We start from the raw sequence: 15429 nt of genomic DNA on the forward strand, positions 1-15429 counted from the left end.
TGATGGACAGAGCACCAGCTTTCGATTTGTGGGGAACCCCAGACACATGGCCAAGGTGGGCTCCACATTGCCAGGATCTCCCTGCCCCGAGAGCCTGAGATCTGAGGATTCACTATCTGTGCTTGCCACCAGAAAAACAGCTCCTTTTACCGTCGAAAGACAAACCAAATCCTGACAACAAACAGGAACCTCTGACCCCGTGTGCCTGCCTCAGGCGGTCGTGTTTATCAGAGAACACGGCCAAATACTGGGTCAGAAAGGCACCCTGACTTGGAGGGGAAGGGGCGGAAGGGGAAGGTAAGGTAGGAATGTGAGCCCCTAAAGTGCTGCATTTAGCTATGTTCTCCAGCAGTCACCCATTCGTCAGCCCTTGAAGCCTGAACCTGAAGGAAGCTGGGGACAGTTAAGACATCTAGGGAGAACAGCTTATTGGAATTTAAGCCCTGAAGGCCAGAGAAGGTGGTTCCTTGGCTGAGAACCTCTGGCTGAAGAAAGCCATTTCCTGGCTCTTGACCAACCAGGGTTACAAAGTAGAACTGTCTGGGGTGACACAGGTCCTCGTTTCATCTCCAATAACCATGGGACAGACAGCAGAATCTTTTCTTCTCCTCAGCTCAGCATGCCCACAGCCATTGCAAACAATTTACTTCCCATTTATCACAGGTGACCTGCATATCTGAACCATATGGGGCTTTACCCACTGACACTTGTAGCTTATATCTACCTCCTGTGGCAGCGTCATTGGGATGTTTTATAAAAAGGGTCTCACCCTGTTCTTTGGGAGATGCAAAGCTGATAAGATGACATCACGGAGTGAGAATGTGGGCTGGATATGTCTGCCCCCACCCCCTTTCTGAACATGATTCTGATAGGTCAGGTTACAAAAGTCCCTTGCTTAAGCCAGTTGTTTGTCATTCCAAGTGTACGTCACCCATAGAAACAGTGTTATGTTGAGCCTGGCTTCCCACGCTAACCCAGCTATACGGCCAGTTACCCAGAGCACAGAGTCTGGGTTTGGAGACGGGTTGGCTGAGCTGATGGGGCCTCTGATTAGAATCCAGAAAGGCTCAGTTCACAAATTCTTCAGATATTCACCTGTTCTGGGGCCTTGGGCAAGCCATTGAGTCTGTTGCTCAGTTTCTCCATCTTTGGATTGGGACTGCATCTCCTGTCATACAAGGAAACCGAGACTATACATACACGGAACCAAAGCAAACCCCACCGACACATACAAAGTGGGGGTTTGCGGTCATGAGTGGCTGAGTTACAACGTGAAATACACGTGGCACATCTTTCCTGATGAACTTGGATTGGATTATCTTTGCTTTCCTTGACACTCTGGGGAAGAAAGATGGAGACTCAATTAACCTGCAGTCCCTGGTGGTGACCCTGGAGCCTGGGCCAGAGATGTGGGAGGAAGCTGAAAATTAGCAGAAGGAAAGAGAGGCTAAGCTTTGGCTGTGTTGTGTTTCTTTCTTTTGCTGACCTAGAACACCAAGTGGTCTGTTCACCTCCAGCTAGGTTTCTGGAGCCTTCTATCCCACAGCAGTCAAGAGCCCCTGGTCACATAATGTCCAAGAAAAGCAACTTTGTATCTTCTACTTGAATTGTCCTCAAGACAAGGAGAAAATTCACCAGATGGGCAGATGCTTATATAAACAGTCCCTCCTTCCCCCACTCAGTCCTGTGCCAGTTTAAAAAAAAACAAAAACAAAACCCAAAAACCCCAAACCACCAAACTTATACAGAAAAGCCTCAGCCAGTATCTTGACTGCCTGGGAAGCCTGTGTTAGATCTTGCCAGCAGAACCTCTCTCACGGCAACTTTTTGAGATCTCAGCCATATGCTCTCTGCCTTGCTTCTACTCTGACGTTTGAGACTTCATGTGCTTGGGTATGTGTTCTTAACATGCGTTTCAGTGACTTCGACTTACATGAGCTTGCCATCTCTTGTCACTATCTAGGACTGTTCCATGGTGGCGAGATGTACCCTCCCCATTCCGGCAGGATGTCTTCAGTCTGTCCCTCTCACTGGCAGGCAGTTCTCAGCCTGACTCAGTTGTTCGTCCCCACGCTCTTCCTCCCTGTCAGGTCCCGGGAGAACTGCTTGGTACCACCTCTGCCATGCTTCTTATTTCTAGCTCACACCTGCTACCCTCGGTGGGCTGTGGCTTTAGAGTTTCATTTGAACGTTCTAAACGTTATCCTTCTTAAATCTCATTCTAAATCTCCTCCTGCTTGGTCTTCAGGTCCCAGGATATGAATGTCCCCTTGGTTTATGTGATAGCCTTGTGATTCTTGCCAGGGCCTCTCATCTCAGGGTCACAGTTCATGGTGCAGAGGAACAGTGTGACCACTTCACCTGAAATACTTTGTCCTGTTTTTACATATTTTCATTAGGTTGAGGCCATATTAAAGGCTCTCAAATATTACACAGAACCATTCCTTTGAATGGTTCTCTTAGATTTTCCCAAGTCTCTCCATCTTGTTTGGAGTTTGTACCAGCCAATGCTATTTACTGTGGAGTAGGTGACCTTGGGAGCTCACCGTGGGCCTAAGATTCTGATGACTTAGTTTGCTGTCCTGCCCGCATCTATCCTCCTTGCTAGAGCCTCACGCTTTTTCTTTTTATCCCAAAACAGGGACTGCATTTTCCTTCCTCGCTTTCACTTGACATAGATTTCCGAATCAGACTTAGATTTTTAGGTCCTCTTACCCGGGTCCTTTTCTTGTGGGCTCATGTCTTTTATGATGTCTTAGAACATTTTGTTATTGCAAACATGCTGACTTCTCAGATGTTCTGAATTCTGTTGGTAGGAGACTTACTTACATCAGTAGCATCAGCAATTTGTAGATCAAGTCAAAAACAAAAAGAAACCATTAGTTTTCACCACAGCTTTATATTGTAATAATTCCTGGGTACCAACATGGTCACTTGGAGGGGCAGGAGCTTAGAGCCTAGGAGTGGACTTGTGCAGAGCCTTTTAAAAGTAGAAAATTATGCATGTATATAGGCACACATGTGTGCATGAACATACGTGCACACTGGAGCCCCTTTTTTTTCCTTTTGAGAGGTCAGCACCAGGTTGTTTGCTGTTCTGACAACTGGCTGAAGCTGGTGCTGGTCTCTCACTTTATGTTCACTTGCTTATGTTTTCCAGTTTTCTGGACTCCCCACCAGTCCGTGACATCTCATAGCTATCTGTTCATCTCATCGACATCAGCCCCCTGACCTCTGCTGGCCTGTGAATGTGTGACCCTCTCATATAGGCCTTTGTAGCTTACCTATACAAAACTCCCAGGAGTGGCTTCAAGCGCCTCTTCTACTTCCTTCCCACCCGAGGCGCTGGCATATTTAGTCCTGTGTCCTTACCCAAGGGCTTACTGGCTTCAGTGGGGTAAAAGCTTAAGCTGGTGATATTTGCGATAATTATCTACGCTTAATTGTCTTTTCAGAACTGGGAGAGTAGCTTTTTGTCTTTCCCCTGAGTTTCCAATTTTGACAAATGATGAGTATTCAAGAACTTTAACACTACTCCATAAAGTTTTGATGACAAAGGGACGAGCCATCTGGTTAGTAGGTTATCTAGTTCTTCATGCCGCTTTTAACTCACAGACTTTCTGTTGACTATCCCAACCTCCTACCCACACTTGGTAGTTAGATGGGAGAAAGGATTATGGCTGAGTAAGACCAGGACTCAGGCCATCGACATTCAATTTGTTCTCTTTTCACCTTAACCCTTGATTCTGAGCACTGGCCATTGCTCTCCTTCCCACCTTGCACCTCACCCCCACCCCCAGCTCAGAGACAAGGTGATTTGGAAGAGAAAGTCAAGAGCCCGACTAGTGGAACACTTCAATAAAAGCTTTGCTGAAATTAATAATTTGAGTTTTTAACTTATCCACGACCTTCTCATTACCTTGTGCCCCTATGGCAGCCCAAAGCCTGAGACTGCCAACAGAACTCTCAGCTCATTGAGTTCAAAGGCAATGCGAGGCACTTGGCTTGATTGGCACTTTGGAATGCTTTCCAAAAAGGCCCACTCTCAAGATTAGAGGAGTTCGCTATTGAACAGAATAGAAAATGTCTTGTTACTAGAGAGTGAGGAATTCTCCTTAAGTGTATGTTCAATAAACACTAATGTAAGAGACTGCCCAAGCTCCCGACACTTCAGCAGGCCTACAAAGTACATTCCTGGGGTTAGGAGAGCCCTCCACTTACTAAAGAGTGTCAGAAGATCGGGAAATGCTCTCTGTAAAAAGTGAAGTGATGGGACCCCGCTCTCTGAACACCAGAGTGTAAACACTCCTACAGGCTTCAAAGTAGAGGTCTCCTGACACTCCACAGAGGACAAACGCGGATCACGTTGATACCACCAAGGAGGCTGCAAGCTGTCCAAAGCTAAGGCTGTTACACAAGCGCCACAGCGCCACCCCTTTACAAGAGTCCTACTATCTCTGGAGAGCCAACAGACACACAGCAATAATGACCTCCTTGCTAATCCCCACAGCAACCAACAGTTCCCATTTCAGATGGCATTGATCTGTCTAGTCTAACTTCTCTATGCACCTTGTGAGATGGTTGGCACTTGTGTTTTATACACCAGAGCGTAAGAGCCAGAGAAGTGAGTAACTTCCCAATGGCTCACAGGAAAGAGGCGCAAGGTGAGGACCAACACCCAGCTCCCGGCACGCTGAATCCAAGAACACTTCAGGATTTGTGTCTGCATTTCACACCAGGGCTGCGTGGCCTCACAGCAGAGTTATAAAGCTCTTTCCTTAGGATTTCTTCACAGACAATTTATTCAAGAGACACTAAATTTTCCCGATAGAAGGGGAGGAAAGGCGGCTTCCAAAATTTTCTGTGGTCCAGTAGTAAGAGTGTTAAAATTTCCCGTAAGCAATGTTTATTTGAATGAGGAGTTAAACTAAAGCATTTTTGTTTGTTTGTTTTTGAGACAGGGTTTGTCTGTGTAGCCTTGGCTGCCCTGGAACTTAATCTGTAGACCAGGCTGGCCTCAAACTCACAGAAAGCCGCCTGCCTCTGCCTCCTGGGTGCTGGGATCAAAGGCGTGTGCCACCACTGCCTGGCTTGACTCTTGAAAACATTGATCACCCTTTCTCGAAAAGAAGTGGGTTATTTGGACAGATAGCTAGAGGCCTGGAGGGAGGGTGCCATGGGATAACCGAGGAGGAAGGCTGGAAGGACGCTTCTATAATCCAGGGAGTGCTGGCAACTAACAGGAAAGAATCATGGAACACATTCTCTCTAAGCCTAGGGGAGAAACTAACTTTGGTGGTACCTCAAGTTACTGGTGGTAATTTGTTACAGCAGCCCTAGGACCCATGCTGGGTTGGGATGGTCCATCCATGTGCAGGCAGACTAAAGAGGTCCAGGCGAGAAGAAGCTGTGATAGCCCATTTGTCCGGACACCTAGAACAGTATTAACTACCATAAAATTTAACGGGCACCCAATGCATTTTGGCAGAGTGGAGAGCATCATGCTACCTTTTCCGTTTAAGTTCTGTGGGTCCCAAATAAGGTGAGGCCATTCTGAGCTGAAAATGGCCACAAGTTGGTGCAATTAGCAGGTCTGTCCTCCACTCCAATAATAAGCTATATACATTAAGAGGACAATGAGAGTGGGAAAAATGTGCCAAAGTTTTCTAGACAGAGTCTAAGAGAAGATCAAGTACAAATATGGGGGACCAGGGCTAGGGCTGGTCATGGATGGAGTCCTTGGGACAGTAGGGTCATCCTTTGAAACAATAGCTGATATCAGAAGAGGAGATGTCATACCAGCTCAGGCCAGGAACACAAGGACAGGTGTAACAGGAAGGTGAGAAGAATGGGGAAACCAACAAGGGGTGGCTCGGATGCTCGTGGAGAAGGAACCGTGGAAACAGCAACAGAGCTTAAGGTCCTGCGGAACGGAACAGAACGTGGGTTCTGGCAGGAGACTGGCTGTAGTGGCATCAAGATAACAACCACGTGTCAATGGGCAGCTTTAGGGTGGGGCTGAGGAGGAGCAGCAGGTTGGGTTGAAGAGACAACTTAGTGTCACAAGCAGTTAAGCAGGACAAGATGGGAGAGGCCTCAGCCATGACACCCAGGCAGTCCTGGTGTACTGGGCAGAACTCTCATCTGGTGTGGCTTGATGGTGCAGTCAACATCTACTCCTGGCCTGAGAAGAGAGTGACAAGCTCAGTGTTGCAGATGAATCAAGCATCCTGCTTTTGGGAATGCTTGCAAGAGATCGGACTTTCCTCAGTATCTCATTTCAGGCTTTGGTATGTCTCTAGTCCAGAAGTGTTGTCTCTTGTTCCCTCCCCACCAGCTCTTGAGCTAAGATGAAGAGTTTCCTGTTGTGCATCCCCTCGCAGCCCATTCCCAGTACACCCGCTGATTCTCTAGAGAAACGAGTGCAATTTGGTTGTGGGATTCATATAGTCCTTCAGTTGGCTCTGTGGCTTCTCTAGGCTCTTTTTTGGCTGTATCTTTTCTTGGCAGGCCACAGTAACAAACTGTGCACAAGAAATCATAGAAGAAAGCCGGGCCTGGTGGCGCAGGCCTTTAATCCCAGCACTCGGGAGGCAGAGGCAGGCGGATTTCTGAGTTCGAGGCCAGCCTGGTCTACCAAGTGAGTTCCAGGACAGCCAGAGCTATACAGAGAAACCCTGTCTCGAAAAACAAAAAAAAAAAAAAAAAAAGAAATCATAGAAGAGCGGTCAGACATCTGAGGTTGTGAATGCAGACAGGCCTATTTTTAATGTGTGACACTTCCCACACCATCTTGTAACTAGTAGGTCTGTGGCACTTCTCCCTCTGACCCTCTGTAAAATTAGTTGACAATATCTGTTTTATACTTGGAAGAGTGTATCAATTCAATCAATGTATACTAGAGTCCTCCTCAGGTGACGGCTTCTATTGGGTCCGGCAGACCAGTTCCTGAGCATTTACTACAAGCTTTCATGGTTAAAAGCTTGATGGCTGTGTGGTTCAGATAGCAACCCCATTGCCCCTGACAAACAGGAACGGGTCCCACTGAGACACAGCAAAACCGTGTATAGGGCCTGGAACTGAGAGAATTAGAATCTTTTCAGCTTTTATTTATCCTTTAGAGAAGAAGAGCTAGCTGCCCAGCATGAGGGAGAGTTACTTCAACTGCAAAGGGACTTGAATAATCTCTCTTAAGCTCTCATATCAACTCAACAAAACAATTGTGATTTTTATTAAATTTGAAAATATTGATCAAATCCCCACTTTGAATAAACTTATTCTGATTATTTGCTTTTCATAATTCTCCTTTCACAGTCTATAAATATTGGGAATTGATTCTAATGCTTTGTCTTATTTCGGCTCCCAAAAGCTGACCTTCCAGACTCGAGGGTCCCTGCCCCAAGCTGGGTTTGATTGATAATAAAGAATTGCCATACGAGCAATGGCTGGGCAAGGAGATGGGGCTGAACTTTTAGATTGCATAGGCAAGGCAACAAGGGCAAGGGGAAGAAGGCAGAGAATCACCATGATGGGGAAGCAAAAAGATGAAACTTAAAGGCCTGCTGGCATGTAAGGATCCAGGAAAGTGGCTCTAGGGGCCACTTTCCTGCTTGGGTCTAGGGTAGCAGAGATGAAATATAGATTTGTAAAAGATGTTAACTCAGGAATACGAAGGGGAGTGTTGTTAGCCGCAGGGAGGTTTAGAAGTGCCCAACCATTGAGCTAGTCAAGGCATATCAAAATTAGCTGGTGTGTGTGTGTGTGTGTGTGTGTGTGTGTGTGTGTGTGTGCTCGTGTGCATGTGCGAGTGCTCATGTGTGCACCAGCAGCATTTAAGAATCCAGAGAGCTCTTGGGCTGGAGCCAAAATGGTTTACCTAATTTACAGCTACATATAAATGCTTCTGAGATAACATTTATTGCTACCATAATAATGTTTTAATCCGTGTATATGGTGTAGTCTCAAGGAAGTAAAACTGTACAGGGAAATGCTGAGAGGGACTGGATGCTGAGAGGAACTGGATGCTCAGAGGGACTGGATGCTCAGAGGGACTGGATGCTGAGAGGAACTGGATGCTGAGAGGAACTGGATGCTGAGAGGATCAGATTTCAGGGGATCAGGCATGGTATGGTTTATTTTTCTGCAGTGAGCGTGAATGGCTTGTCTAAAGAAAAACATCTAGGAAGTAGTCCATTCAACTTTATGAAAACAGGTATCACATTAGTTTCATGATATATCTAATAGACTAGCAGTTGAAATGCACCACTATGCCAGAAGTGTTTCTGAGCCAGGGCTATTTGCCCTTTAGCTTTTGTTTGCTTTCTAAATGATTTACACTAATAATGCAATTCACTTCATAAAATACTATATGATGTGTTACTAAAGTATATGATGACGAATAGGTTGTTATCTTGTTAGAGATTTTTTTTTTTTTTTTAATCAAGATAAAACACATACCAAACATTTCCACCCTGGTTACTCAAGCTATGACCACCAGATACCTACCCCTCCACCATGGAGAATCCTGGGTTCCGAATTAGCTAATACAACCTTCATCTGCCACAGGGTCAAGCTCAGTCGTGAGAATAGTTCTAAAAAGAATAGCTACTGTTGTTGTGCCATACTCCGTGACAAGCACCTTAAATACATTTCTCTATTGAATTCTCACAGTAATTCCCCAAGGTCACAGACTTGCAGTTGGCAGAATCACACTGAAAGTGTAGTGATCTGACCCCCCAGAAGTGTGGATATGTTAGGTTGCATGGAAAAGAGGAATCAAGACTTCTGACTGTGATACAAAATGCCCGTCTGTTGACCTGGCAATGGGGGAGATTGGGAGCTTAGAATGGGTCCAGTGTCTCTCAGGGTCCTTATAAGTATAATAGAGACACACACACAAAAAAAAGGTCATCAGAGGGAAGCAGTTAGAAAAAGACTCAATTGACCATTGCTGGCCTTAAAGATGATCGAAACATAAGGGTTTCATTTCTCTTATAAAATACCCACAGGAGTAAGACTAAAAGTAGAAAACACCATGATGAACTTCATGTGGGGGCTTTTCTAAGCTCCAAATGTTTTAAAACATCATTTTCTATATTAGAGGAAACAGGATCGGACAGTTTGGTCCATTGAACACCTCTCTTGAGATGCTGAGTATCTAGAAATTTGAACTCATGTTGCTGCTGTTATAAAGCTGAATATCTAGACTGCAATTCATGGGGTTCAGGAAAGAATGCCTTAAAATGGTTTCATTTTTAGATAAAAGCATTTGTTATGTAAATGGTATAAAGGTTGGGCATGCCACAGGCAATCAAGGAGAGGTAGCCCTTGAACTTCCAAAATTGTATGCACGGACCATGCTAGTCTGTGTGCACTCCCACCTACCAATTCTGTGCTCAGCTGAGGCTGGGTAGTAGTGAAGGTGAGAGGAAGGAGTGAGGAGTGAGAACACTGTTGATGAGAATAGTCCCATGGTCATGGATGAGAATAGTCCCATGGTCATGGATGAGAATAGTCCCATGGTCATGGATGAGAATAGTCCCATGGTCATGGATGAGAATAGTCACACATTGAGCACCTGATTGCTTGGGCCACCTGTCCTTTACCAGAGGTATCCTCCAGAGCCTCAGCTAGTAAGCCCTAAGCATTCCAGTAGCACCTGGCACCTGTCATGAACCCACCCTCCTTCCTTATCTCCCTCCCTCCCTCTCTCCCTCTCTTTCTCCCTCCCTCTTTCCCTCTCTTCCTCCCTCCTCCTCCCACTACCACATCAGCTTAGAGTCTTGCCTCCCTATCTTAGTCCAGCCTTCAGTTTTTAGCCTTAGAATCTCTGGTACTTAGACCCCACACTGCCTCATGGTGCTGGTGGAAGGAATTTTCTCCACAGCTCTAATCCAGGAGAATTCAATCCAACTCAACCCAACCCTGCTTAATTAATCTTCCCATTGGTCAGATTTTTACACAACTTCTAGTTTCCTCCAACATCCCAGTTTAAGGGTCCTGTCTACATAACAACGATTGAACAAGAGCTACATCTTGCTTGGTATTCCATCATAGATGTACACTGTCAGCGCTTATCAGTGATTTAAGGCAATGCTAAGTCCCCATGCTTGCGGATCAGTGATGTTCAACAACAAATGTTGTTGAGTTCCTACCACTCACCGTAGACATTCTTCACGAAGCTTCTGGCAACCTTGCGAGACTTTCAAGGGAGGAAGCAAAGGATTAAAGAGATTAACTTACTTGCCCAAGGTCACACAGCCAGTAATCGGCAGAGCCAAATTTTGATGCCAGCTTGGGCTGTGGCCTGCTGCCTCCTTCTATAAATATCTACTAAGCACTTGGTTCTTTGCAACGTATATGTTCTAACCTTCTACAGAGTCAAGCTACATTAAGATTTCTGGGGAACCCCTCATCAGCTTCTTGGCCCTGCTCCAGGAAGCCAACTCTCCAGAGCCTGCTAACTACCCGAGGGCTTTTTGGAAAGATGGTCAGCTATAGGGCTTTTAGGAAAGATGGCCAGTCAGCTGCTGGCAACACTGATGTGAACCCTTTGAAAGGCCTGACAGGAAATAACTGGCTGCTTCAGTCTCAGTTGCTGAGGGACATGCTCAAGTGGATGACACTCAACAGGTTTATATAACACATTCCTCTAGTGCTTGGGGTTCCCATGGCGCCAGCAAAAAAATCCACAGTGAGACTCTTTTGGTTTGTTCACTGACGGGGGGGACACTGGGTGGCTTTAAGGAGTAGATTTCAGATACACAAAACTTCACAGTCTGGAAACTTCTTGAGAACTTTGGTAGGCTATCCAGAAGATAGGGGCAGTGTCCTTTTCTCTGTGAACACCAACCACTACCTGCTTAGAAAATTGAGACTCACTGCCCCTTACCCCATCACCAGTTAAACTTTCTTGGCTCTCTTCGTTTACCTCTTTTGCAAATTGTCTACTCTGCAAGCTCCAACCAATGTGCCTTTTAATTAACTTATCTCTCTTGCCATCGCCACCTCGTAGGTACAGTATCTGTGTGGTCGTTCCATTCCCTGCCCCGAGGAGGGCTCTTGGTTTAGTTTAATGCTTGCACACAAACTTCTTAGAGATTGTACGTTTGAATTTTGCTGTGGGTCACAGAGATCCCATAACTAATCTTGCTCCTTGCTGTGACAGTGGAATAGAAAGAAGACTTAGATTATAGGAGATATGAAGGGAGTGATGTCCTTGTTCCCCTTTCATAAGTGTACAAAATTTTTTTCCATGGAGGCAGTTCACAAAGGTGGTTCACACAGTGTTTCCATCATCCTTGGCCTTAGTTTCTTCATCTCTAAAATAGGGGCAACAACACTCTCCCTTACATGTTTCAATGACCACTGAGTAGGGTCCTGTGGACAGCACATAGAAGGCCTTAGGAACATTGACCTATACAAGTGAGACCTCCAGATTAAACTCCAGATTTCAGTAGGTAGTTTAGAGAGCAAATCAAGCTCAGCGTTTAAAAGATAAGTGTATGACTTCCTCTCAGGCTGTTACCTTATCACATAGAGCCAGGATTCGAGACTGCCCAGCACTTACGTTGCAAGGTTGCTTTGAAAGTTAAATAATTTAATGGATTATAAGATACCTAGTTAACTACTTGGCCTTGAGCTGGAGCTCAAAATGAATCAAAATTCTTAGTTTGATTATCTTAGTTTTGTGTTCTACACTCAAGACACAGTCTATTTATGAATGGACTTTGAGGTATGACATTAATACGTTCTATTAAGCTGAGCCACTGCCTGTATTTACAATAGTTTGCTAAATGCAAATTCCTTTTGTACAAAAATAATTTGTAAAAAATTTGAGGATTATTTTCCCATCTTTGCTAGACTATGAATTCTTTCCTTTCTTCAAACCTTTCTTCCTCCTTTCCTGTCTTGTCCTTTCCTTTCCTTTCCTTTCCTTTCCTTTCCTTTCCTTTCCTTTCCTTTCCTTTCCTTTCCTTTCCTTTCCTTTCCTTTCCTTTCCTTTCCCAGAACCCTGACTGTTTTAGAACTCACTATGTAGACTAGGCTGGCTTTGCCTCCTGAGTACTGGGGTTAAAGCAGTGTACCACCACCACCATGCCTGGCTAGATTATGAATTACTTAAAGTCAGGGACCATGTCTCATTTACAGCAGAACACTTTCTAACATATTATAATCTCAGTAGAATTAAAGCTCTGTGTTCTTTATGCTGACAGTGAGACAACACTTTTCATAACAGCTAAAGTAGGAATAGTTAATGCCAGGGGCCTGATTTGTCTGAGATGGCTCACACTGCCACCTCCTTGGGCCTAGCTTTTATTCCTTTAACAAAGTTATTCCCCTGGAGAGAACACTTGACTTCATAAAATCACCACTTTCCCTGGCAACAACTAGTTTAGAGAGATCACTAGGGGTGGGGGTAAAGAAACCCCAACAATAGAGTCATAATTTGATGCCTCTTAACACAGACACAGACACAGACACACACATATACACGCTATCTTTGATACAATTTCAAAATGTTCTTAGAACCACAGAAGCCTTTGGATCCTGGGTTAAGAATGATTAGAGTTGTCGCAGGCAGACTAGCAAAGTGAGAGCTCAACCCTGACTAGCCCTCTCTTGTTGAAAAGAAAACAAAACAAACAGACCAATTCTATATTTAGCCTCAAGGTTATCCCTGAGGGGACCAGTTTTCGGCATCACTGCTAAAGGCTTGCAGCCAAGCAGCAACCACTCTTTGAAGAACTTGTGTTCTGCCCAGTAAAATGAAGCTTTGTTTGATAATATCGTTTACATTTTCAAATCCTGGGTATCAGGCTTTCTTCCTATCCCTTGTGGCCCTTCCTAAGTTTAGCTGCTGGTGTAATGGGGTTACCATGGCAACAACCACCTGCCTATTTAAAACCATCTCCAATGCTAAATAAGGAAGCCTAGAGAAAAATAGCTGCCTGCCTGCCTGCCTGCCTCTCAGTGGACACGTTGAATCCTCTGGGTGTTTTGGATTCAGGCAAGCAAACAGGATGGAGCGGTGTGGACCCAAAGTTCTCCAGAAGAAACGGCTGGTGGCTTTGTAAAACAGGCATTGCCTCAGAACAACTTCATTTCTCAAGCATGCACACGGACTTAAATTCAAGTCCATGTGCCTGTCATCTGTACCAGGTGCAACAGGGGGCCTGAACCCCAGCAATGGAGCAGTCGTCCTGCTAATGGGACCTGGGAAGTGGGAAGCGGAAGGTGGAGGGGTCATGATGAATTCCTGCACTTTGCACTGAGGTGCACGCTGTGATTTTTCCCCCTGGACAGATCTGTCTTTCTAATTAGACTTAATAATATGATTTTCTGATGCTCTATTCAACTCATAGGTTACTCTGCCTTAATTTTTGGAACGTGGAAAAACTTCATCTCTTGCTTCCTTATTCTCTAAAAACAACAGAGCTGACTTCCTTTCCACAGCAAGAGACCATGTAACAGCTGCACCAAGGGCCTCTTCCCTCACACACTGTGTTTTAGCACTTTATCTTCGGCACATCTGGTTCTCTCTCTGCAGACTACCCTTCTCTTTATTATCAAGTTGTAAAAAAACGTATTCTTGATTCTTTATCCCGGGTGGGGCATCTTTGCCATTAGAAAGCCCTCCATGCCAGCTCCATTTTCTTGCTTTGAGTTCTCTTAGGTCTCCTCTGTGCAGACACATCACTTCATACACAGGGTATGCACCCTGCTTTTCAGTCTATTTCCAGTGGGGTTTCGGAGGGCAGGGGGGGGGCAGTGAGTTCTGGGTCATCTGTCTTAAACACTTAATAGTGTGTGGTCTACAGTGTATTTTCAAAAGATGTTTTTGAGCGAGTGAGTGAATGAGTAAGTGAGCAAGTGAACGAATGAATGAGTGAATGAATGAGTGAGCAGGTGAATGAGTGAGTGGATGAGCAGATGAGTGGGTGAGTGAGTGAATAAGTGAGCAAGTGAATGAGTGAATGAATGAATGAGTGAGCAAGTGAATGAGTGAATGAGCAAAACCCATGGGTTTCCCAGACACATGTACCTGAGAACCTGTGAGGGAATGTGGATGTAAATAAGACACTAAAAGTCTGTAGAATGGGTAGAATGAGAGATTTTTGTTTTGTTTTGTTCAGTTTTTTTCCAAAAAGCAACCCTGAGGCTGCTATTCTGCTGGGACGAGCATCTGTCTGCCTTCCTGGGAGAAGAGAGGACACAGGTTTGGTTCTTTTTGTAGAGGAAGAACAAGAGAATGAATGAGAAAGAAATAGATATTATTTGTGTGGGAAACAGTCTTCTGCCTAAAGGTTCAAGTTGGGGCCACTTCCTGAAGAGGCCACAACACACATCCACATATCCCATGTGGATGATCAAGACGGGCCTGTTCCCTTATGAGCACCATTTCTAAAGGGAAGGATTGTCCAGGCACCAAGAGGACCAAGCTAGGCGGTCCTGAAACAGATTAGTAACAACAGCAATGTGCCAGGCCAGGTCCTCAGACAGCAGAGAAGGGGAGCCTGTGGACACAGCATCCTCGAACATCAAGGAAGAAACTAGCTGGCCCAGAGTTGGAACACAACGAAAAATCCCCCGAAGTGGCTAGTCTCAAAAGGCCACCACTCCATCCTGCCTGGCCCAGCAGTGGAGCTCAAGGCCACCTCAGAAAAAGACTTGAAGAGGCAAGAAGAGCAGAAACAAGAAACTTCGAAACCAGCACGTAAACTACCTATTGTCAGGAGAACTGTTTCTCGAGAAAGGCTCCTTCTGGCACCTACTTCTCTCTGAGCCTACTCCACATGCCTGCTGAGGGTGCAGACCCAACCTGAGCTGGGTCCTGGGAGTTTCAGTCACAATATCGATCTCAAAGCTTTGGGCACAACTGAACTTGGGTTTTATGCCTGTCATCTTTTCTTGTCATTAACAAATTTGTATTTGACTTTTAAACATCTTAAAGTCTGCCTACTTTTCCAGTGTAAATAGGACTCTTCCATGTAAACACTTTAATAAAATATGATAGTGGTTTAAAAATAGTGGTCGCATACATGCACAGAGTGATGAAGGTAGAGGAAGGGGTGTCATTGCCCATTTGTGACTACAGGGCTGGCAAGACATGTTTGTAGCGTGTTGTGGGTCCAGGGTCTGAGTGAGACGGAATGTCACCCTAATACAGTTCAGATGCTGTTAGATCCGGGTTTGACATTACCTCACTGTGCTCAGCCTCTTCCTGGTTAAGCTCTCAGGCTGTGGAGTCAGGGGCTGGGCTGGAAGGGAAATGTCCTCAAATAACACCCGAACTTCTGCTTTGAGGAGAATTCTGTGGCCTCACCCAATAGCCACCCTTGAGGTTCAAAGATCAAACCCAAGTTATTATCCCACTGCTGCCCACCTGCCTGGGGCTAGGCGTGGCATCCAGGGATGATCTTCAAATTA

General features: G+C 45.3%; 1 protein-coding gene across 2 annotated transcripts in view; it reads right to left on the reverse strand.

Annotated features, from left to right (window-relative positions):
• Window positions 1-15429, reverse strand: part of Dgkg (diacylglycerol kinase gamma) — a 190731-nt gene that overhangs the window by 64428 nt on the left and 110874 nt on the right. The gene's annotated exons all lie outside the window — the stretch shown is intronic.

This window comes from Mus pahari, chromosome 12, assembly GCF_900095145.1.
Source record: "Mus pahari chromosome 12, PAHARI_EIJ_v1.1, whole genome shotgun sequence".
In the NCBI taxonomy this organism is placed as follows: Eukaryota; Metazoa; Chordata; class Mammalia; order Rodentia; family Muridae; genus Mus; species Mus pahari.